This window comes from Oryctolagus cuniculus, chromosome 1 (assembly GCF_964237555.1).
Source record: "Oryctolagus cuniculus chromosome 1, mOryCun1.1, whole genome shotgun sequence".
Lineage (NCBI taxonomy): Eukaryota > Metazoa > Chordata > Mammalia > Lagomorpha > Leporidae > Oryctolagus > Oryctolagus cuniculus.
In genome coordinates, this window is record NC_091432.1 from 216,099,531 (window position 1) to 216,125,242 (window position 25,712).

The 25,712-nt window shown below is 44.9% G+C and overlaps 1 protein-coding gene across 3 annotated transcripts in view; it reads left to right on the forward strand.

Annotated features, from left to right (window-relative positions):
• Positions 1 to 25,712, forward strand: part of KIAA1958 (KIAA1958 ortholog) — a 177,223-nt gene that overhangs the window by 48,043 nt on the left and 103,468 nt on the right. The window contains exon 1 of one of the 3 annotated variants that reach the window (XM_051843060.2): positions 4,310 to 4,375. The exons of the other annotated variants lie outside the window; for them this stretch is intronic. The gene's annotated coding sequence lies outside the window, so the exon portion shown is untranslated. Of the gene's footprint in view, positions 1 to 4,309; positions 4,376 to 25,712 lie in introns of those variants that run through there. 3 annotated transcript variants of the gene reach the window in all.

The following is a 25,712-nucleotide window of genomic DNA, read 5'->3' on the forward strand; positions in this document are numbered from 1 at the left end:
AATTCAGATATGTATTTTATCTGCTTATACCTATATACCCATTTTAATCTAATACACATATATTTTATATATAGACTTAAAAGTTTAGAATATTTTTAGAGTTATAGAAGACTTGGAAAGATACTTCAGAGAGATCCAGTATGTCTTACAACTGGTTTCTCCTATTATCATCATCTTGTGTTAGTGTGGTACATCTGTTTTGGTTAATGAACCAGTATTGATACGTATTAGTAACTGAAGTTTGCACTTTATTTAGATTGCCATGGTCTTTACCCACTGTCCTTTTTCTTTCTGGGATCCCATCCATAGTACCACGGTACATTGCGTCACTGTGTCCTCCTCGGGCTGCTCTTAGCTGTGGCAGTTTCTCAGACTAACTTTGTTTTTGATGATCTTGACAGGAGTGCCGGTGAGATATTCTATAGAATATAAGATTTCCCTCAGTTTGGGTTTGTCTGATATTTTTCTCATGGATTACACAGGAATGATGAGTTCTTGGTGGTAACACTGCAGAGGTGAAGTGCCATTGTTACCACTTCTTTTGCTGGTACCTGATGTCAGCACGGATTGTTACTGTAGATGTCTTTGTCTACTGGCTAGGTCGGGTGGGTCAGTTTTCACGCTGTAGAGTACTCCCCCTGTCCCTGCCCGCCCCGCTTACTTTCGGAAGGAAGTCAGCAGGTAGAGCTGCTGAAGGGACAGGGAGCTGTGTCCCACCATCTTAAGGAGGCAGGGAATACCTAAATTTTATTTTATACTTTGGGTTAGAATACAGTACTATTTTATTTTGTTGCTCAAATTATTCTGCCTTAGCCATTGGGAGCTCTTTGAGTTAGCTGGTGTGTCCTGGTGTGTTCTCACTGGTTTGTTTTTGCTTTTTCAATTCTGAACTTCCTTATTTTCTGGTACTGTGAGATGCTCAAATGTCTATTTTTGAAAATTTAAATAATTCCCTTTCAATGATATTACATAGAATTTGAGAATACTTTGATATGTGTACATGAACTCAGACTGTTGGATAGTTTAAATTTTTTAAGTATTAGATTTGTTTTTTTGTGATCCTTTATATAGCTACTTCTAATAGAGAAGAATATATGAGTATGAATTATCTCTGAATAAACATTATGCTTATAACCAGTTTTATATTATCAGTTTTTTCAGACACAGTTTTCACTTTGCAGATCATATTAGAGATTTTTACGTTTCTCTGGCTTCCGGGGACGTTTATGGTTGCCAGTAGCTGAAAGATATCATTATGCTGGACGTGTTTCAGTGATTATATATGCTGAGTGGTAAAATTGCTTAGTCTAAAAAAGGACTCCATAATATTTGGCTTTTGGTTGTAATTACCAGTCATGCTTGCCAGAAATTAAGTTTAGCTTTTTGAAGCCTAGAATTCTTAATATGCTTGTCTCTAACTAAATATTTCAGAGACTGTTATGAAACTATCAGTAATTCCATTATGTATTTTATGTTTAGCTTATACTGAGTTATAGCTGATGAAATAACAGATAGCAATGTGGTTGTGCAACATAGAAAATAATTAAGATAGCAGGATGTAAATGGCAATGTTTAGTTTGGTTAAAACTGTTTAAAAGGAAATAATTGACCCCAAGTCCAAATAACAGACTTAAAGAAACACTACCAAAATTTGAGCAGTGATTATCTTTTAGGTAGTGTGACACTGTTTTTCTGTTATCTTCCTGTTAAAAATAAATTGGCACTTATTACTTGCTTAATGAGGAAAATACTGTCGCTCCCCCATTCGCAGAGGAACGACACAGGACCCTGAGCTGTTCTTTTGTCTGCTTGGCCCTTCCCGCGTTTGCTGCTGGTCCTTCCTGGGTTGGCTGCCGATCCCTCCACCTCCGTGGAGGGGCGGCTCCCCCTGCCACTTTCCCCACTTCTGCGGGGGAGCGGCACACCGCCGGCCGGCTCTCTCGGGGGCTGCTCAGATGTTATCCGGTTGTTCCTGGTGCATCTTGTCTCTCTCCTCCTTTATAGTCCTCTTCCACCAATCCCAACTCTGCTACCTACACGCTGAGCACGCTGCTCTCCTCCAATCAGGAGCAAGATCAGCTCCTGCTGCTCATCAGTGAAGTTGGCGAGAGGCAGCTGCGTAGAAGTTGTTTACTCCCTTTCAGCGCCATATTGTGGGAGAGCAGATGCATAGAATAAGTCCTAATTCCAGTAACTTAGTCTAGTCCGAGTTGCTCCCCACAGTTCCCCCTTTCTTTTTATTTTTGGCGTTGATACGCGCCTGTCTTCGGTGCCCCACGGCACACACTCTGCTCTGCTTGCTGGAGTTGCCCACAGGTGCTTACAAGCCCTACCAATCAGGCAAACCGAATCCGGGTCCTCTCTTCGCCATGTTTTGTGAGGAGGGTTTTAGGCGCTGATGCGTGCCTATGTTCGGTGCCCTGCAGTGCATGCTCTGCTCGAGCTGCCTGCAAGTGCTTATCGCCTTACTAATCAGGCAGACCGAATCCAAGCCCTCTCATTGCCGTATTGTGGGGAGACTTATTGATGTTGATTCGTGCCTATCTTCGGTGACCTGTGGCTCATACTCTGCTCGAGCTGCCTGCTGGTGCTTATCGCCTAATCAGGCAGACCGAATCCAAGCCCTCTCATTGCCGTGTTGTGGGGAGGCCTTATTTTTCTCTATTTCTCTATCTCCGGGCATTCCTATCTCTCCTATTTTACTTCTATCTGCCAGCATTCCTATTTCTCTCATTTTACTTCTATACTTCTGTTTCTCTTATCCCCGCGGCTTCCCGGCGCCTTCCCCAAGGCTGCTTCTCGGCGCCTCGCCCCGCAGCAGCTTCCTGGCTCTGCGCGGCTTCAGCCTGCGCTTCTCTCATCTGCGCGGCTTCCTGGCTTTGCGCGCGCTCCACGGTCTCCGCGCCTTCTCGCGCCTGCCTCACGGCCTCCGCGCTAGACCCGCGCTCCCTGTCTACTTGCGCCCTGTGCGCTCTCTCCGCTTGTGCCCCGTGCACTTTCTCTGCGTGCGGTGGCTTCCGCGAATCACAGCCTAGCTCACGTTTCCGCTTCTCGGTTTTCAGTCTAAGTTCCCCGGGCTAACCTGACGAATTCCAACCTAGCTTACGTCTCCGCTTCTGGTTTTAGTTTTTCGCCTTTTGTTCCCCGGGCTGACTTGACGAATCCCAACCTAGCTTACGTCTCCGCTTTGGCCTGCCCCCGCGGCTTCACTTTCCCTAGCTTATATCTTTCTCTACCCAGTACTTTTCCCTAAGTTTCTTCCAACAATATTTCTCTCATTTCTCCTGGCTTCTCCCTACAGTCCGTATCCGAGTCTAAGTTTCTTCTAGCTTTCACTTTCGCTTTTAATCTTAGATTTCTCCCAGCTTCCCCCCCCCCCCCCCCCCCCGTAGTCTGTATCCGAGTCTATGTTTCTTCTTGCTTTCACTTTCACTTTCAACCCTAGATTTCTCCCGGCACTTTTCCGTCTGGCTTTTCCCTAGGCTCTTTGCTAGTCTCTTTCTCCGGTATTTTCCTGCTTCTTCCCTCCTAGGTTTCTTATCCTAGTCACGGCACCATTATCCCTCCTAGGCTTCATATCCGAGTCACGGCACCATTATGTCGCTCCCCCTCTCGCGGAGGAACGACACAGGACCCTGCGCTGTTCTTTTGTCTGCTCAGCCCTTCCCGGGTTTGCTGCTGGTCCTTCCCGGGTTGGCTGGCAACCCCTCCACCTCCGTGGTTCCCCCTGCCACTTTCCCCACTTCCACGGGGGAGCGGCACACCGCCGGCCGGCTCTCTCGGGTGCTGCACAGGTGTTCCTTCAGATAGATGTTCCTCGTGCATGTTGTCTCTCTCCTCCTTTATAGTCCTCTTCCGCCAATCCCAACTCTGCTACCCACATGCCGAGTACGCTGCTCTCCTCCAATCAGGAGCAGGATCAGCTCCTGCAGGTTATTGGTTGAACTGGAGGCAGCTGTGTAGAAGTTGTTTACTTCTCTCCCAGCACCATATTGTGGGAGAGCAGATGCATAGAATAAGTCTTAATTCCAGTAACTTAGTCTAGTCTGAGTTGCTCCCCACAAATACTTTTTAATTTAGAGAAAAGAAACATATTCTACAAGATTTCCTGTTGGATACTAATTGGTTCCATTCTAGATACTAAAAGTTAAAAGTCCTTTTGAAAAAATTTTCCATAATTTAGATTGATTTTCTCTATTCAAAAACCAGTGAATCAGTTGTTTTATTGTTGTAATAACACTTTAGAGTTTACATATTTTTAAAATATCCTGTTTTTGATTTAAATAAAATCTGTGACAACTGGCAATTTCATTTCAGGTATATACGCAAATGGACCAAGGTCAAAGGTATAAAGGTTACAACACTCTGTGCTGATGTAAGTGAAAACTTGACTTCACAATCTCTGTTAACGGGAGCAGAGTTGGAGACCCAGGGTCCTGAAGTCCCAGCAGCAGATCCTGGGAGCTGCAGCTGCTGCTCCTGCTGTTGGCTGCTGCTGCTCCTCCTCCTGCTCTCAAGCCCTGGTTTTGAGGGACAGCCTCACAGTCCTCTCACGGGAGACTGATGGCCTCAATAGATGCCTTGGGGAGTCTGTTTGAATTAAAAATACCTTGGATGGTCTAGCTGCTTCTAATTTTTTTTTAGCTCCTGGTGATGCAGGCGAGGAATTGGGTTCATGACTCAGAGTTGGAAATAGCAGAATAGTTTTTGCAAGATGATGTCTCTGGTGTGCTCTAGATGGGTCATATATGGGAGATTATAGTTTATAAAAGATGTGTTTTAGTCTTCAAATAATCTGCAAAGGTAGCATAATTAAAGGCAAATGCCAGAAAAGATCATTGAATCTTTTAGTAAAGTCTTTTATTTTTTTTTAAAGATTTATTTTATTTATTTGAAAGACAGGGTTACTGAGAGAGGTAGAGATAGAGAGAGAGGTCTTCCATCTGCTGGTTCACTCCCCAGATGGCCACAATGGCCGGAGCTGTGCTGATCTGAAGCCAGGAGCCAGGAGCTTCTTCTGGGTCTCCCATGCGGGTACAGGCCCCAAGGACTTCGTCCATCTTCTACTGCTTTCCCAGGCCATAGCAGAGAGCTGGATCGGAAGAGGAGCAGCCGGGACTAGAACTGGCGCCCATATAGGATGCTGGTGCTTCAGGCCAGGGCTTTAACCCGCTGTGCCACAGTGCTAGCCCCAGTTTTGTTTTTTTTTTTTAATTTACTTTTTATTTGAAAGAGTTAGAGAGAGGGAGGGAGAGAGAGGGAGGGCGAGAGGGAGGGAGAGAAAGAGAGGGAGGGGGGAGAGAGAACAAACTTCTGTCAGCTGTTCACTCCTTGAGTGGCCACAATGAGCAGGACTGGGCCTGGCCGACGCGGTAGGACTGCTCTGTCCTCCTTTCTGTCACTGGGAGATTTCGTATGCAAGAGTCGGAAGTAGAGTGATCATTTCCCTGCCTACTTCCTGGGGCCGTCTGTTTTAATAGAAGGTTCTCATATGCATGTGAAACAGTAGTGGGGTCAGCATGGCTTTCGTAACCAAACTTGAGTTAGGATTGCAGTTGCAAAATCTGTCTCAGCATCCAAGTAACCTCATTTCATGGTGTTAGTGGGATTAGTCTGCATCCTGCCAGTGTGCCACTGCGTGTCATGTAAACGTGCTGTGCCTTGATAAGCTGGTGTACCTTTCAGCACAAGGCTCATGAATTCTTTATAATGAGATCCATCAGCATGCGCAAATAATAATCAAGGGCTGTACTCCAGTGCCACTCTTAATAATGGGCCTCAAAACAGCCCTTAAACAATCAGTATATGGGCCGTTGTTGTGGCTGATAGGGCCGTCACCTGTGACACTGGCATCCCATGTGGGCCCAGCTGCAGACCCGGCCGCCCCACTTCTGACCCAGCTCCCCACTAACACACCTAGGAAGGCAGTGGAGGATGGCCTGTCCACTCACTTGGGGGAACCGGATAAAGCTTTTGGCTCCTGGCTTTGGTCTGGCCCAGCCCTGGCCATTGCAGTCATGTGGGGAGTAAACCAGTAGAAGTTTTCTCTCTCTCTCTCTCTCTCTCTTTCTCTCAGCTGGTGCTTGGCATAGTAGTTTAAGCCTCTGCCTGTGGCGCTGGCATCCCCTATGGGCACCAGTTTGAGTCCCAGATGCTCCACTTCTGATCCAACTCCCTGCTAATGGCCTGGGAAAGCAGGGGAAGATGGCCCAAGTACTTGGGCCCCTGCATCCATGTGGGAGACCTAGAAGAAGCGCCTGGCTTTGGATCGGCCCAGCTTCAGCTGTTGTGGCCATTAGGGGAATGAACCAGCAGATTGAAGATCGATCTCTCTCTCTCTCTCTCTCTCTCTGTAAGTCTGCTTCTCAAGTAAGTAAATAAATAAATAAAAACCTCTCTGCCTCTATGTAATTCTGCCTTTAAAATAAACAAATCTTTTTAAAAAAATCAGTGTAACAAAACTGATTCAAAATTGAGAAATAATTATGTATCATAATAAAACATGATAATGTAAATTTTAAATGAATATTTTGTTTTCTAATACCTCATCATTGTAAAATATTCAGGCAATACAGCAAAAATGAAAGCTCTTTGATAATCTGAACTTTGAACATCACATTGTGATGTAGCAGGTAAAGCTGCCACCTGCAGCACTGGCATCCATACAGGTGCCGGTTCATGTCCCAGCTGCTTCACTTCTAGTCCAGCTCCCTGCTAATGGCCTGGGAAAAGCAATGGGAGATGGCCCAAGTGTTTGGGCCCCTGCCATCCCTGTGGGAGACCTGAATGAAGCTGTTGGCTCCTGGCTTTGGCCTGGCTCAGCCCTGGCTGTTGTGGACATCTGGGGAGTGAACCAACAGATGGAGAATCAATCTCCTTCTCTCTCTCTCATTCTCTGTCTCTCTCCAACTCTTTCAAAATAAATAAGTTTTTAAAATGAAATCTTAACTTTCTTCCTCCAAAATTTGAATATACTCTTCCAAGTCTATGAAATACATGTATGTGTATATAATTTGCATTTTCTATGAAATAATATGTCATGATCTAAAGTTGCCACTTTCTATCATTTTAAAAAATGTGTCGGGGCCAGCGCTGTGGTGTAGCAGGTAAAATTACCGTCTGCAGTGCCAGCATCCCATATGGGTGCCAGTTCGAGACCCGGCTGCTCCACTTCCGATCCAGCTCTCTTCTATGGCCTGGGAAAGCAGTAGAAGATGACCCACATGCTTGGGCCCCTGCACCCACGTGGGAGACTGGAAGAAACTCCTGGCTCCTGCCTTGTGATCGGCGCAGCTCCAGCCATTGTGGCCAATTGGGAAGTGAACCAGTGGTTAGAAGACCTCTCTCTCTCTCTGCCTCCCCTTCTCTCTGTGTAACTCTGCCTTTCAAATAAATAAATAAATAAATCATTAAAAAAGTGTCAGTGAATATTCTTTCATAAAGTATCTATTGCTTTTTTAAAAATTTTACTTTTGTGATTTAAAAAAGATTCTTTTAGAGCTTTTTTTAGTTGAGAGAGTTACGGGGGGTATATTAAAAGATCTTCTATCTGCTGGTTCACTCCCCAGATGGCTGCAGTGGGCCAGACCGAAGCCAGGAACCAGGAGATTCTTCCAGTTCTCCCACATAGGTAGCAGAGTCCTAGGCTCTTAGGCCATCTTCCACTGCTTTTCCCAGGCCATTAGCAGGGAGCTGGACTGTATGTGGAGCAGCTGGGATAAGAACCAGAGCCCAGGGACCGGCGCTGTGGCTCACCTGGTTAATCCTCCGCCTGTGGTATGGCATCCCATATGGGCGCTGGGTTCTAGTCCTGGTTGCTCCTCTTCCAGTCCAGCTCTCTGCTGTGGCCTGGGAAGGCAGTGGAGGATGGCCTAAGTCCTTGGTCCCTGAACCCACATGGGAGACCAGGAGGAAGCACCTGGCTCCTGGCTTTGGATCGGCACAGCTCTGGCCGTGGCGGCCACTTGGAGGGGTGAACCAACGGAGGGAAGACTTTTCTCTCTGTCTCTCATTGTCTGACTCTATCTGTCAAATTAAAAAAAAAAAAAAAGATGAATGTACAAGGATGCATAAGTAGACCAGTAGAATGGAAGGTCCAGAAACAGACCGACTCTCAGTGTTCTTATCCGTAAATGGATAAGTCAAGTGGATATTCATTCTGAAAAACATTGAGACCAATGTTATACCATTGGTCTTATACCATACACTAAGTTCAAAAGTGAACTTTAGATCTAAATTTTGAAGATTAACAGAAAAGATTTTAAGAAGCAAAAGTGCTGACTTTGGGTATAGGCATAAATATCTAAGATTAAAAAGTAGTGATCATCAAGGAAAAATTGGTAATACTACTTTAATATTAGAAATTGTTTATCAAAAGCTGTCAGTAAGAGGGTGAAAAGCAAGACACAGTGTGGGACAAGATATGTCAACACATATGGCTGACAAAGGAATTATCTCTAGAATATTTTTTAAAAAGATTTATTTATTTATTTGAAAGTAAGACTTACATAGAGAGAGAGAAATCTTTCATCTGCTGGTTCAGTCCCCAAATTGTCAAAAGGCTGGGCCGTAGCCAGGAGCCAGGAGCCAGGAGCTTCTTCCGGGTCTCCTATATGGGTGGCAGGAACTCATGTACTTGGGCCATTCTCTGATGCTTTTTTTTAAATAACTTTTTAAAAAATATTTCTTTATTTGAGAGGCAGAGTTACAGACAGAGAGAAGGGGAAAGAGGTCTTCCATCCGCTGGCTCACTCCCTAAATGGCTGCAACGGCTGGAGCTGGGCCGACTCAAAGCCAGGAACCAGGAGCTTCTTTCAGGTCTCCCACATGGGTACAGGAGCCCAAGCACTTGGGCCATCTTCCACTGCTTTCCCAGGCCATTAGCAGGGAGCTGGATGGGAAGTGGAGCAGCTGGGACTCAAACTAGCACCCATATGGGATGCTGATGCCACAGGAAGAGGCTTAGCTTACTACGCAGAGCACTGGCCCCTCTCTGATGCTTTTCCTAGGCCATTAGCAGGGAGCTGGATTGGAAGTGGAGCAGCTGGGACATGAACCAGTGCTCAAATGGGATGCAGATGTTGCAGGCAGCAGCTTTACCTGCTATGCCGCAGCAGCGGCCGTCACCTCTAAAATCTTTAAAGGGCTTCTGCAAGTCAATAAAGCAAAGATAGACAATTCAATAGAAAATGGGTTTTCAGAAGATACCTAATGGACCAGTAAGTAGATGAAAACCTGCTTGGCCTCATTAGTAATCAGGAAAATATAAATCACAACCTCAGTAGGATACCACTACTATACACCTGCCAGAATGGCTGAAATTCAAAAGACTGGTAATGTCTAGGGTTGACAAGGATGTGGAGACACAGGAATGCTCTTACATGCTGATGGAAACAGAAATTGATAGAAGCACTTTGGAAAACTCTTTGTCTATTGCTGCATACAAGCTACCCACAAAGTTGGAGGAATTGTTGGCATGTTGTTTTCAGTTAATATTCAAAGCAGGGAAATAAAAGAAATTATTATTTGAATGGATCAGTTTAGTAAAATTTCTGTATTAACAAAAGACTGGAAAGAATGACAACTTGATTGAATCATTGCAAGTAGGGGGAAGGAAGAAAACGAAATGGCATACAATAGTAAAATAAAAGTAAAGGAAGGAATAAGATTCATGTATCAATTATGAGACTAAATGTGAATGAATGCAGTTCACTCATTAAAAGAGAGGATATGTCAGACTGAGTGAAGCCTCTGACAAATAATGTTTACAAGCAGATCTCAAAGTTAAATGAGTAAGTGAAAATAGAGCATGAATGAAAGAACAGGAAAATACAAAAAAATCCACCATAAACAATACTGAAATATTGAAAAGAACAACATTAAACAAAGTGGATTTCAAGGTAGAAGCACTAAATGAGATAAAGGCAGGTACTGTACAGTAAAGGGCATAATGTATGGTCATGTCTGACCTACACAGCCTCAGATATCTTGGTAGATAAAAATATAGAACAAAATTAATAATGTAAGGAAAACTTGGTAGAAATTGAACTATTGTAGGATATGTTAGTACACTCTCACCAGTGCTGGACCTAGAGGAATGGGATAATATAATTAGTAATGACAGTACTCTATGCATCAGTATTTACTTATTTCTTTCTTTCTTTCTTTTTTTTTTTTTTTTTGACAGGCAGAGTGGACAGTGAGAGAGAGAGACAGAGAGAAAGGTCTTCCTTTGCCGTTGGTTCACCCTCCAATGGCTGCCGCGGCCAGCGCGCTGTGGCTGGCGCACCATGCTGATCCGATGGCAGGAGCCTGGTACTTCTCCTGGTCTCCCATGGGGTGCAGGGCCCAAGCACTTGGGCCATCCTCCACTGCACTCCCAGGCTGCAGCAGAGAGCTGGCCTGGAAGAGGGGTAACCGGGACAGAATCCGGCGCCCCGACTGGGACCAGAACCCGGTGTGCCGGCGCCACAAGGCGGAGGATTAGCCTCGTGAGCCGCGGCGCCGGCCAGTATTTACTTATTTCAAAGGCAGAGTGATGGAGGGAGGGAGAGAGAGAGAAATAAATATCTTCCACTCGCTGATTCCCAAATGCCTGCAAGAGTGGGGGTTGGGGGCTGGCGCTGTGGCTTAGCTGGTAAGGGCCCCACCTGCAGTCCTGTCATCCTGTATGGGTGCCAGTCCTGGCTGCTATACTTCCAGTCCAGCTCTGCTCTGGCCTGGGAAAGCAGAGAAAGATGGGCCCCTGCACCCACGTGGGAGACCCAGAAGAAGCTCCTGGCTCCTGGCTCCTGGCTTTGGATCCGCCAGTTCCAGTTGCGGCCATGTGGGGAGTTAACCAGTGGATAGAAGACCTCTCTCTCTCTCTCTCTCTCTGCCTCTGCCTCTGCCTCTGCCTCTCTGTAACTCTGCCTCTCTGTAACTCTGCCCTTCAAATAAATAAATCTTAAAAAAAAAAAAAAAAAAAAAAAAAGAGTGCGGCCGGGCCAGCCTGATGCCAGGAGCCAGGAACTCCATCTAGGTCTCCCATGTGAGGGAGTGTACTTGGAACACAAGTGTACAGGAACCCAAGTGTACTTGGAGGCCAAGTACTTGCATCATCTGCTGCTGCTTCCCAGGCACATTTGCAGGAAGCTGGATCCGGAGTGGAGGCAGCACTCTGATAGGGGACGCAGGTATCCCAAGTGGCGGCTTAACTCACTGCACCACACACAGTGTAATCTATATTATTTGACCCATATCAGCTGAGGTTCATTTGCCACCTACTGTGTGTGAGGCAGTCTTCCAAGTGTTATGATGTGTTAAATCATTAATCCTCATGAAAAACTTATGAGGCTCAATAAAAACAAATTTCTGAAGAGAAAATTTGCAAATAGCAATGAGAAGATGTTCAGCAGCTTTACTCGTTAGGAAAATGCAATCAGAAACCACAATGAGATACTACTTTATGCCCACCAGGATGGCCGTGATAGAAAAGATGGACAATAACAAGTGTCAGGAGGATACAGAGAAATAGGAACCCTCATGTCTTGCTGGTAGAAATTTAAAATGATGAAGCTGCAGAATAGTCTGGTAGTTCCTCAGAAGTTTAAACAGTTAAACATGATTCAGAAATTCCACTGTTAGGTAAATACCTAAGAATATTGAAAACATGTCCACACAAAAACTTGTAAGCGCATGCTCATGGCAGCATTTTATATATATATATATATATATATATATATATATATTTTTTTTTTTTTTTGACAGGCAGAGTGGACAGTGAGAGGGAGAGACAGAGAGAAAGGTCTTCCTTTTGCCATTGGTTCACCCTCCAATGGCTGCTGCGGCTGGCACGCTGCGGCCGGCGCACCGCGCTGATCTGATGGCAGGAGCCAGGTACTTATCCTGGTCTCCCATGGGGTGCAGGGCCCAAGTACTTGGGCCATCCTCCACTGCCTTCCCGGGCCACAGCAGAGAGCTGGCCTGGAAGAGGGGCAGCCCGGACACAATCCGGTGCCCTGACTGGGACTAGAACCCGGTGTGCTGGCGCTGCAAGGCGGAGGATTAGCCTAGTGAGCCGCGGCGCCGGCCAGCATTATATATTATAACCAAGAAAGGAAACAATCCAAATGTCCATCAGCTGATGAGTGAGTTAATAAAATGTGTCATCTCCATGCAGTGGAATACTTTTTGGCCCCAAAGAGGCCAAAGGATGGCCACAGGATGGATGACCCTCAGAGACATTACGCCAAGTGAAAGAATCAAGTCGTAAAGGGCTACATGCTTCACTTATATGAAATGGGTAGAACACACAAATCCATAGACACACAATGTAGACTACTAGTTGTTATGACTGAGGGCTGGGGTCAAGAGTAAATACTAGGGAGTAGGAGCGTTCTTTTTAGGATAATGAAATGTTCTGAAGTTGATTGTGATAATCAGGCCACACAATTGTGGATAAACAAAGACCATTAAATTATATACTTTAAATAGATGTCTTTATACCATGAGAAATATATCTTAAGAAAGTTATTGAGCAGAAAAGAAATTAATTATATTACTTAAGAGAAGTTCAGTGCGGTGCATTTGAGTAAGGAAAGCATGATGCAGAAAAATGCCATGTGGTTTGTTTTTGTAAAACTACAGTGGTGTGTGTATGAGTATACGTGTGTATGTAATTAATGAGTGTGGAGTGAATATGGAAGGGTGCATACTAGGATGCCAGTATGGCCTGGCCACATACAGGGGGTGTTGATTGGTAGAGAAGGGGAGGAGATAGCAAGGCAGAATAGGAAAGAAAGACAAGCGGCCCTCAGAAACTCATGATGTACCATGTCTGTAACCTTTAAGTGGTGTACCAAGAAGGTGTTTGTGTGCACATAACTGAACACACACACACACACACACACAAGGATAGATAAAGCATATATAGCTAAATGTTAGTGGTCGCCGACTCTGTTGGGGGGATATATTGAAGATCATTTTAAGTCTGTCAGCTTTCATCTATGTTTGATTTGAAAAGGGAGTGGGGGGACAGGCATTTTTCCTAGCAATGAGGATGCCTGTGTCCCACATCGGAGTACTTGGGTTTGATTCTTGGCTCTGGATCCTGACTCCAGCTTCCTGCCAATGCAGACTCTGGGAGGCAGCGGTGATGCCTCAAGTAGTTGGGTTCCTGCCACCCACCTGGGAGACCTGGATTGAGTTTGAAGGTCCTGGCTTTGGCCTGGCCCCAGCATTTGTGAGCATTTGGGGAGTAAAACAGTGGATGGGAGCTCTATTTCTCTTCTCTTTCTGCCTCTTGAATTACACACACACACACACACACACACACCCGAGAAAAAAATTCCACCTGGAATTTTTCTATAGTCATATCATTGTAATATTGACATGTTTAATTAAAAAAAATTTGAGAGGCAGAGAGAGAAGAGTGCTCCAGGTACTCTGATCTGGGACACAGGCATCTCAACTGGTATCTTTATTGCTGGTTAAAGGCCCACTCCAACATATTTAAATTTTTAAATGTTATTTTATTTATTTATTTGAAAGGCAGAATGAAAGGGAGAGTGAGAGAGACATCTTCTGCCCACTGGTTCCCTCCCCAGCTGCCCCCACCAGCCAGGGCTGGGTCAGGCTGAAGCCAGGAGCCAGGAGCTCCATCTGTATCTCCCACACGTGTGTCAGGGATCCAAGGGTGTGGGGCATCAACTGCCATCTCCCAGCTACGCTAGCAGGAGGCTGGATGAGAAGAGGAACAGCTGGCACTCCGATATGGGATGGGGATGTCCCAGGTAGTGGCTTAGTGCTCTGCGATGCCCATACTCATATTTGAAATTTTAAACCACACTTAAATAAGCAGAAAAGTACTGTTAGCATTTTAAAATTAAGAAGTTATTTTTCTGGTCCGTTTAGATTTAGTTTAAATCAGAATTATAAGCTATTTGGAATTCTGTATTCTCTGTTTATTAATTCATGATTTTTAAAAATCTACTACCCTTGTTCTGGGTAGACAGTTCTATCATCTGGAAATAATACTGGTTTTATGATTCTTTTCTGATATTTTTGTCTATGCTCTTGCCTTTTGCATAGACTAGAATATCTAGAACCATTTTTTATAAATTCGTTTTTTAAAGAGATTTATTTTGAAAGGCAGAGTTACAGAGAGGTAGAAGCAGAGCGAGAGCAAGAGAGAGAGAGGGATCTTCTAATTGCTGGTTCATTCATTCCCCTTTGGCCATAACAGCTGGAACCAGCCGATCCAAAGCCAGGAGCCAGGAGCTTCTTCCGGATCTCCCATGTGGGTGCAGGGGCCCAAGGGCTTGAGCCATCTTCCTTTGCTTTCCGAGGCATAGCAGAGAGCTGGATTGGAAGAGGGCAGCCAGGACTCGAACTGGTGCCCATATGGGATGCTGGCACTGCAGGCAGAGGCTTTACCCGGTTGCCACAGCACCAGCCCTGTTTTGAATAGTGGTTAAAGTAGGCATCCTTAATTTTAATTTTTAATGAGAATCTGTGCCTTCAGTTTTAAAGTTTTATAATTTTTGGTAATTTATTGGGTTAAGCATATGTTTGTCAAATGTTAAAATACTTAAACAATAGATCAGAAAATTAAGTGAAAAAAATCTGATGGGAAGTAATCCTAAAAAGTAGAGCAGAAATGATATCTAAACGTAAAGGTTGATAATCATCTGGAGAGACTGCATTCAGGCAAAAAAAATTAAAAAAGGTTAGTCCTCCATATAACCCACAAGAGGAGTAGGAGTGTTACAGAGCCTGCGAGATCTGAGAAATACTAGGGTACTACTCATGAGTTTCCCTGTGTGCTTGGAGATAGAAGCCTGTCTGTGAAGAAGTATACTGGTTTACCAAAAATAAGCAAATGTATCCTGCTTAGCACTGCTTTAAGGAATGTTCATTTTCTCAAAAGTTAAAATTATTGGATGGTGAGTTGCCTGTAGTATATTTTTCTTGAATATATACAATGAATATAACTAAATGAATATATTCTTAATGAAATCTATTGATATTCATCACATTTTAATCTGAGTTCAAAATTCCCAATATAGTCAAGAGAACAGGCAATGAATATAAATATATGCTGATGAAAATGTGAATATATTCTTAGTGAATATATTTATATTCATTAAATTTTAAACCAGGTTCAAAAATGTCCCAATATGGTCAAGCACCTAGCTCATGAATATGAATATAAACTTATGAAAATGTTCATGAATATATTCATGTTCATTAATTTTAAACTGCATTAAAATTTTTTCCCAACAGGGCAAAGAAGAATATATTCATGAATGTATTCATGAATATAATCATTATAAAGAATATATTCACATTTATTGAAGATATTCAAGAAGAATATATTCACAGGAAGACTAAACCACCCTGCAACTCTTCGATTTTTACAAATTAAATAGTTCTTAAAATGCTGCTGTGAAACAAAGTGAAAATTAGCCTCCTGAAATTTCACTGAAATCTTCAAAAAGGGAAAAAAAATCTAAATTTCGTATATTCTGTGAGTTGATTTATTTATGAATTGGCTCCTAGTGAATAGTTCTTGGCAAATTAATTTAGGGCCCTCTGTCTCTCAGCAGGAGATGAGCCATTATGTATCACAGCATCTGTTGTGGGAAAACCGAGACAAAAAGAGGAGGATGTTGAAAACAGCTGGGCTGGGGACTCAGCAAAGACTGATGAATAACACTGAAGAGAAAGTGGTGCTGTGAGAGGGGCGGGCTTCAGGCTCTGCTGCTCCTTCAGGGAACAAAGTGCTCAGGGTCCTGAGCCCCGTCTCCATGTACAGACTGGTAAATTCTTCTGAATGAACACACTCCCTACACACCTCTGAGAATGAAGAACACGCCACCCCAGCCAGTGCTCGGCCCCCAGAGGCAGTTGCTGCTCTGGCTTTTCGCCGTAGATTATTTTGCCTCTTCCCAAAATGGGCATACTCAGAATATGCAGCACCTATCTCAGTGTGCCTGGCTTCTTTTCCTGAATGTAATTTCCGAAGCTCACCCGTTGTAGTTGTGTGTATCAGTAGTATGCGCTTTTTTTTTTCTATTGCTGTTCATTGCATGAGTACACAACAAATTTTTAATCTATCTTTCCGATTTGGTGTTATTTTCAGTTTTTGGCCATTAGGAATAAGACTGCTATTTACATTATTAGGCGTTTGTCAGACACAGATACTCCTTTCTCTTAGTCTTTTTGGGTGAAAGGATTATTGTTATTTTATTTTATTTATTTTTTTGACAGGCAGAGTGGACAGTGAGAGAGAGAGAGAGACAGAGAGAAAGGTCTTCCTTTGCCGTTGGTTCACCCTCCAATGGCCGCCGTGGCCAGTGCACTGCGGCCAGCGCACCGCGCTGATCCGATGGCAGGAGCCAGGTACTTCTCCTGGTCTCCCATGGGGTGCAGGGACCAAGCCCTTGGGCCATCCTCCACTGCACTCCTGGGCCACAGCAGAGAGCTGGCCTGGAAGAGGGGCAACCGGGACAGAATCCGGCGCCCCGACCGGGACTAGAACCCGGTGTGTCGGTGCCGCAAGGCGGAGGATTAGCCTAGTGAGCCGCGGCGCCGGCCTGGATTATTGTTAATTATTGCATATGCAACATGTAGTAGGTATTAGGTAACACATGTGCTCTGCTTTGAGACAAATATGGTAAAAATGAAATTTTAGCAACAAAATGAAATGTGAGTTAAGCATGACTATAGCTAAAAGGACTGTCATCCAGTGTCTACCACTGGGTTTAGATATGGAATGGAGACGGTGGAATGCTGTCAGTTCAGAATGGGCTTTGCCAACCATACAGGAATCCGGATCTTTCCTCCTGGTGAAGAGCCAGGTGCTGTAAGATGCTTACCAAACCTTTTCCTTTGACATTTCCAGCAGCACTGAAAGGTGGGTGCCACTTAGACCACATTGTAAACCCACCTTGGGTGCACCTGGGAGATGTATCTCTTTCTTTTTGCTGTAGATAATTTAATGTATTTAAAAATAAGAATAGAGTTGATGATACTGACTGGGTTATTTTGATGATTGTTTTGGCAATGTTTCAGGGTTGAGGAATTTGTAGTAGTAACCATCTGCAAAGTGATAAGAGTTTAATTTTACTTAAAATAGAGGAAAACTGGGATGTCACATGGCTTGCCTTTTGAACTTCTTGTTTCATTTTGGTGCTGGCATTTCTTCCTTTCCTTCATTCCTTCTTTCTTTCTTTCTGATTTATTTATTTATTTAATTCAAAAAGCAGAGTCACGGAGAGGCAGAGGCAGAGAGAGAGACCTTCCATCCGCCAGTTTACTCCCTAGTTGGTCGCAATGCCCGGAGCTGTGCTGATCCAAAGCCAGGAGCCAGGAGCTTCTTTTGGATCTCCCATGTGGGTGCAGGGGTGCCAGGACTTGGGCCATCTTCTACTGCTTTCCCAGGCCATAGCAGAGAGCTAGATTGGAAGTGGAGCAGCTGGGACTTGAACCGGCACCCATTTGGGATGCTGACACTACAGGAGGTGGCTTTACCTGCTGCGCCACAGGGCTGGCCCCAGTGTTGGTATTTCAGGAGGCGTCAGACAGTTTGCTGCCCTGACATCTCATGAATCACACATTCTTTGTGGCCTGAATCCACCCTCAGCAGTCTGGAGCCCTGGGCAGCTTTCACAGTGCTTTGCTGGGGTCTTCCTGCCAGTAGCAGTCCACATTTCTCAACCCAAACATTTAACAACAGCAAGAAGGACAGCAGCAAACACCACACTTCATTAAGCACGCCCTTAGGAAAAACTGGAAATCCCAATATCATTGTAATCTCCTAACATTTTATGGGTATTCTATTACTACAATATTTAGATTTTCTCCATAGTGTTTGTGTTGCTGTTTTGCCTGTTAACTGATAAAGGACTTGAGTGTTAAGCCTTCTGTGTCCTAGCAAAGATACCCTTATTTTTTTGCCTTCTGTGTAGCCAGTGGCTACACTAAGATCCTCTTTCCTACAGTTCCACAGTATGGTAGATTAATCTCGTAGTCTGTTTCTTATCTATTTTTTTTAACTGTAAAATGGAGGGGAAATATTTAGTGACTTGAAAAGTTTAAAAATTTTTCTGTGCTTTTAGATTTGGAATGAATGTGAGGTCCAAGAGGGTCCTAAGAGAGCATTATCCAACCCTTTTATTTTTAGGTATGAACCTGGAGTTCTGTTTATTTCACTGTAATGCATGCCACCCTGTTTCATAATTGATTTAACTGTAGTCATTTCCAGCCCGACTTTAAACTCAGTAGGAATAGAACCACATCTGTCTTATTTAGTGTTGCATCCCTGGCACTGAGTCCAGTACTTGCAAGAAAGTAAGTGTTTAGTTATTGTCATCGAATCAATCAATCAAGATTGGTAAAAGGGCCTTCTCAAAGTCACATGGCTATTTAGCAGGCAGCCGTAGCTGCTGAATCCCAGTTCAGCACACTTAATTTCTAACTTTGTAATCTACTCCACCACTCTGGAGAGTCAAGTTCTGTGGAAATGATTAATTTCCTTAAGTGCATGCCAAACTCTGCAACTTACATATATGCATGTGTTGGCTTTCAATAAACCGACAACTGCTGTACAGGAAAGCAGCTGACCAAGGGCACACAAGACAATGTGCTGCCCTCATTTTTGCAGGGTTCCTTTAACTTTTTCTTAGGGATTGATTGATTGAAAGGCAGAGTTACACAGAGAGAGAGAGATCGATTGATCAATTGATCTTCCATCCACTGTTTCACTCCCTAGATGGTCACAACACCCAAGGCTGGGCCAGGCTGGAGCCAGGAGCCAGGAGCTAGGATCTTCTGGGTTTCCCATATGGATGCAGGGGCCCAACCACTGGGCTATATTTTGCTGCTTTTCACCAGGAGCTGGATCAGAAGTAGAGCAGCTGGGACACAAACTGCATCCCTATGTTATGCTGGTGTCACAGGCAGTGGCTTACTTGCTATGCCACAATGCCAGCCTGTAACTTTTTTACTTTTAAGCAGTGAAACTTCAAGTTCTTGGCCAAGAAATTTCAAAAAGCACGGAAGGGGGCACACACAGGGAGAAAAGGAGATCTTACTTCCACTAGTTTACTCCCCAAATGCTTGCAACAACCAAGACTGGGCCAGGCCAAAGCTACAAACCCAGAACTCAATCCAGGTCTCCCACACGGGTGACAGGGTCCAACTTACTTGCGCCATCATCTGCTGCCTCCCAGGGTGTGCATTAGCAGGAAGCCAAAACAGAATGGAGCTGGGGGGTAAACCAGACACACCAATAAGGGATGCTGGCATTCCAAGCTGTGTCAACATCTGCGCCAAACTCCCCCTGCCCTTTAAAATTACTATTTATGCAATCATAAGAATGCCTTAGCAATAACAAAATTCTTAGGATTAAGTTTATTAACGTGAGGGACTCTGACTCTTGAAGAAGTAGTTTATAAAACCTTAAAGACTTTTATTACTGAACATTTGCTAATTCCAGTAATAAGTTCCAGAATCATCATGAACTCTCAGCTTCATTCTTAGTTTTTGAGTCTGCTGTTGACCTCCAGTGATGATTCCAGATCTGTTTGTTTTGCAAAGCAAACAACAAAGTGTGCCTTCTCACAGAAACTCTCAGTATCCAGTGGTCTTGGAGTATAGTCCTGTGGGACACTGGTGTCTTCGCTAAGTTCTTCATCACCACCTATATTAACCTTTACATTTATTGTGTTCATTTGTTTATTTGAAAGGCAGAGCAAGCGAGAAACAGAGGGAAAGCGCTCACACCTGATGATTCACTCTCCAGCTGTCTGTAACGACCAGGAGTATGGATCTGGGAACTCAATCCAGATCTCACGCATGGCAGAACCTAGAGCCAGCACTGCTGCCTCCCCAGGTGTTCCTTAGCCAGAAGTTGGAGTGAGGAGCCAGAGCCAGGAGTCAAACCTAGGTGCTCTGATAGGACACAAACGTCAAAGCTGGCATCTTAACCACCAGGCCAGATGCCTGCTCTTCCATCCAGCTTCTCATTGCATGTTAATCGCTTCCCTTATGTATGAGCGCAGTTAGGTATTTTCTCTGAAGTCAGAATTGGGATAATACTAAGAGGGAATGGGGAAAAGAATGAAAGCCTTGAAAAAGATAAGCTCCTGACAAGCCACGTTGAAGCTTTTCTTATTATATGCTGTTCTTTAAAATGTGTGTGTTTGTATTTTATTTTACATGAAGTGATATGGCCATTTTTTACTTGACATTTGTCACTTATTTAGACAGCAGAACAATGCACGTGAATGGCAATGCTCTCATTCCTTTGAAATATGCTGCCTTAATGCTTTAGGTCTTTGGCCATTGTTTGCCAAGCTTTTCTACTATTTGTTTCTTTTTAGGTCCCATATTCATGAAAGAAGATTGTCTCAGTATTCACCTTTCTAAGCATGTGTTTTTCTTAGGATATGCACTCATTGTGATGGGTGAATTTTGGAGAATGGTGGCTGCAATTTTGGGAACTTGGTCTTTATTGATTTGGGTATTGTTGGTGTGCTAAAACACACTAAACTTGTCAGATGCTTTGTAAATCTCTAGATCTTAAATGAGGGTTCTTTTGAATATCAAAAAGCAGAGCATGCTTGAGTAAATGGGCAGTTACACTTCATTTGAGGCTGGCAGGTTTCTGAAGTATTGATGATCAGTGCAGTTTGAGTTGAGCAGACCTTGTGATTGCTGCCCATTGCATCCTCCTGCCACACTGAATTTCACATTTCTGTGCCCCTCTTGCCTGCTGGACTTACTCTCTCTGCCCTTGTGTCTGAATGCAGCAGTCCTTTCTCTTGGGCACACCCCTTCTCCATGCTCCCCAGCACCCTGGACTGCCCTGCCATGGCCCCTGTCAGGCTGTGTTGTTCAGACTGTGAGCCTGGTGAGGATAGAGAATGTATCTTTCAGTGTAAGCCTGACTCTTCAGTGTCTCGGCATAGTGTTTGCTATGTAGTCTTTTGTTGTTGTTGTTTTTTACGATTTATTTATTTATTTATTTGAAAGGCAGAGAGTTACAGAGAGGCAGAGGCAGAAGTCTTCCACTTGCTGGTTCACTCCCCAAATGGCCACAACGGGCAGAGCTGCGCCAGTCCGAAGCCAGGAGCCAGGAGCTTCTTCCAGGTCTCCCACAAGGGTGCAGGGGCCCAAGGACTTGGGCCATCTTCTACTGCTTTCCCCATGCCATAGCAGAGAGCTGGATGGGAAGTGGAGTAGCCGGGACTTGAACCAGTGCCCATATGGGATGCCAGCACTGCAGTCGGCAGCTTTACCTGCTATGCCACAGTGCTGACCCTGCTACAAAGACTTAATACATATTTTCAGAATGAATTAATAAGTTTGTTATCCTCCTCACACACCCAAAACATATTTTACAGCATTGTTATGGACTAGACTATAATCTCTCCACCCCCCCCCACGCCCCACAATCACCTGTGAAAGTTCTAACTTATAGAACCTTAGAACTGTACTTGCAGATGAGGTCTTTTTTTTTTTTTTTTAAGATTTATTGTTATTTATTTGAAAGACAGAGTTACAGAGAGAGGTAAGAGTGTTGTAGAACCGGCACCATGGCTCAATAGGCTAATCCTCCGCCTGCGGCGCCGGCACACTGGGTTCTAGTCCCGGTGGGGCGCCGGATTCTGTCCCGGTTGCCCCTCTTCCAGGCCAGCTCTCTGCTGTGGCCCGGGAGTGCAGTGGAGGATGGCCCAAGTCCTTGGGCCCTGCACCCGCATGAGAGACCAGAAGCACCTGGCTGCTGCCTTCGGATCAGCGTGGTGTGCCTGCCTCAGCGGCCATTGGAGGGTGAACCAACGGCAAAAGGAAGACCTTTTTCTCTGTCTCTTTCACTATCCACTCTGTCAAAAAAAAAAAAAAAAAAAAAAAAAAAAGAGTGTTGTAGGGCTGAAACTGTGGCCTAGTGGGTAAAGCTGCCGCCTGCAGTGCTGGCATCCCATGTGGGCACCGGTTCAGGTCCAGGCTGCTCCACTTCCTGTCCAGCTCTCTGCTATGGCCTGGGAAAACAGTAGAAGATGACGCAAGTCCTTGGGCCCCTGCATCTGCATGGGAGACCCGGAAGAAGCTCCTGGCTCCTGGCTTCAGATTGGTGAAGCTCCGGCTGTTGCAGTCAGTTGGGGAGTGAAGCAATGGGTGGAAGACCTCTCTTTCTCTCAGTCTGCCTCTCCTTTTCTCTCTGTGTAACTCTGACTTTCAAATAAATAAATAAATAAATAAATAAATCTTTTTTCAAAAAAAGAGAGGGTTGGTCTTCTGTGTATAAAGTTAATTGAAAATTAATCTTAATGGTGAATGGGACTGGGAATTGGAGAGGGAGGAGGAGGTGGGGTGAGAGGGTGGGAGGGCGAGTATGGTGGGAAGAATCACTATATTTCTAAAGTTGTACTTATCAAATTTGTACTCATTAAGTAAAAGGTTTCTTTAGAAAAAAAAAAAAGAGAGAGAGAGAGAGTTTGGACAGAGACATGCGCATGCCTAAAGGGAAAACCATGTGAAGACACCAGAGGAAGCAGCAGTCTAGGAACTAAGGAAGGAAGAACCCAACCTGGCCACCACTCTCACCTGGGCCTCTCCATCCAGAAAACTGGTGTTGAAGACACCCAGTTTGTAGTGTCTTGTTAAAATAGTCCCAGGAAACTCATATAAGTATAATATCATATATCTGGATGGCCAGTTTTATATAGTGTTTAATTTTCTGGTATGTCAAGAAAATTATTTTCTATAAGATACCCTTTTATATTATATTGCTTGATAAGTACATAAACTCATTAATAGCATTGTGGAAAGAACCATAGTAGGGGCCAGCGCTGCGGCTCACTAGGCTAATCCTCCGCCTGCGGCGCCAGCACCCCAGGTTCTAGTCCCAGTTGGGGCACTGGATTCTGTCCCGGTTGCTCCTCTTCCAGTCCAGCTCTCTGCTGTGGCCTGGGAGTGCTGTGGAGGATGGCCCAGGTGCTTGGGCCCTGCACCCGCATGGGAGACCAGGAGGAAGCACCTGGCTCCTGGCTTTGGATCAGTGCAGTGCGCCGGCCATAGCAGCCATTTGGGGCATGAACCAATGGAAGGAAGACCTTTCTCTCTGTTTCTCCCTCTCTTACTCTGCCTGTCCAAAAGAAAAAAAAAAAAAAAAAAAAAGAACCATAGTAGGGGCTGGCACTGTGGCGTAGTGGGTAAAGCCGCCTGCAATGCGGGCATCGCATATGGGCTCCGGTTCGAGTCCCAGCTGCTTCACTTCCCATCCCGGTCTCTGCTACAGTGTGGGAAAGCAATAGAAGATGTTCCCAGTGTTTGGGCCCCTGCACCCGAGTGGGAGACCCAGAAGAAGCTTCTGGCTCCTGGCTTTGGATTGGTGCAGCTCTGCCCATTGCAGATGGAAGACCTCTCTGTGTAGCTCTGACTTTCAAATAAATAAATAAATCTTAAAAAAAAAAAATACTATAGTAAGCATTTGTTTTCAGCCCCTCATTTTTCTTTCTCAGGAAGTTCAAGCTATTTAGCTTGGTCTTTATAACTTTCTGTGCTGTTCCTGTATTCTGACTTATATTTGGTACTTCTCTTACCCAACTCTATTTTCAAGCAAATGAAAGTGTTGGCTGTTGGCTGTGCACCCTGAAATTACCCCCTTCTTGCCTTCACGCATTATTGTTTTCTCTCTGGATTTCCCACACTACTTTGCATAGCCTAACCTTGTCTGTTCAGTCTGTCCACAAGTATTTATTGAGGCCTCATTATGTGCTGGAAACAGCTGGTAGGTGGGAGGGAGTGATTAATAAAATCATAAGCCTTATGCTCAAGGAGACAACATTTATTTAGGGGTGGACATTTAAGTATAGTAGTATAAGGTTCCAGCGGGACAAATAGTAATACACCTACCCATGCCTTGGGCAGGGAGAGGAGAGGAGTTGCAGAAATGACTCTAAATCTGTGGTTCTCCAGTGGGGGTGGAGCAGGGGGGAGCATCTGATAACATCTGCAGACATCTTATTTTTCACCACTTGGGATGTGGATAGGGATGCTGATCACCATCCTACCATGCACACAACAGCTCCTCCAGAATAATTATCCAACCCCCAGTGTCAATAGTGAAGAGAGTGAGAAGCCTGGTGTAAATTGTATTGTGAAGATTGAGAAGAAAGGTATTTATTCAGCAAAGCCTGGGAACATTTGCAAAGATCAAGAGTTGAGATACCATAGTTGTTGAACTGGAAGGAGTTAAGTGTGACTGGATTGGAAAGGAATCAAGCTTAATGGTATGTCTGACAGGCCTTAAAGCCATGCTGGGGCCGCTGCTGGGGAGTAGTGGGTGAAGCTGCCAGCTGCAGTGCCGGCATCCTTTGGGTGCCAGTTCAAATCCCGGTTGCTCCACTTTCAATCCAGCTCTCTGCTAAGGCCTAGAAAAGCAGTAGAAGATGGCCCAAGTCCTTGGGCCCCTTTACCCACATAGGAGGCCCGGAGGGGGCTCCTGGCTCCTGGTTTCGGATCAGCTCCTCTCTGGCCGTTGCAGTCATCTGGGGAGTGAACCAGCAGATGGAAGACTACTCCCTCCCTCCCTCCCTCTCCCCCTCCTTCCCTTTCTCTCTCTGCCTCTGCCTCTTTGTAGCTCTGCCTTTCAAATACACACGTAAATCTTTTTTTAAAAAGAGTTGCTGATAAGTTGAGATGTTTTTCTCTTTGGCTATTTGGAGCCTTCTTTGGAAAGTGATATTACTGTAGGCAAAACCCTAGTCCACACAAATGTAAATATGTTGGCAAGTAAACAGTTCGTATGCTCTGGTGCATTGTAACTAGAAACCAACCTGAGTTGCTCATCAGGCCACCCATGATAAAGCATTGTGGTTGAGAACAACTGTTACTACAGTGAAAGAATACAGATTAAATCAGCAAAGACAGATGAGCAAAGTCCAGGAGCAACCAGGTGTGAGCTTCCAGGTGTGCCCTTCCAGAGGAGTCACGGGAGGATACACTTAATTCTCCCCGCAGTGCTATGTGACAAGGCAGGCAGTGTTGCCATCCTGAACGTTCACTAGAGCCTTGGTGTCCCTGGTTTTTGTCAGTCTGTAATCATGTGTGACTGACCGGAACCACTCAGTCTCTATCCTACCTGAGTGCAAGCCCCCAGGCATACAAAACACTCTGATCAAGTAGGATATTCCTTGAGCTCTGAGATTCCTTCCAGGAATCTGTCAAAGATCAGTCCTCCCTCCCTCCCTCCCTTCCTGTCCTCCCTTCCTCCCTTCCTGTCCTCCTTCCCTCCCTCCCCCCTCCCTTCCCTCCTTCCTTCCCTCCCTCCCATCCTCTCTCCCTCCTTCCCTCCCTCCCTTCCTTCCTCCCCTCTTTGAAAGAGTTACACAGAGAGAGGAGAGGCAGAGAGAAAGAGAGAGAGATCTTCCATCCAATGATTCACTTCCCAGTTGGCTGCAGTGGCCGGAGCTACACCGATCCGAAGCCAGGAGCCAGGGGCTTCTGCTGGGTCTCCTATGCAGGTGCAGGGGCCCAAGCACTTGGGCCATCTTTTACTGCTTTCCCAGGCCATAGCAGAGAGCTGGATTGGAACTGGAGCAGCTGGGTCTCTAACCAGCGCCCATATGGGATGCTGGTGCTTCAGGCCAGGGTGTTAACTCGCTGTGCCACAGCACTGGCCTCTCCTTTCTTTCTTGAAACATTTTTAATTATGTGAGCAAGTT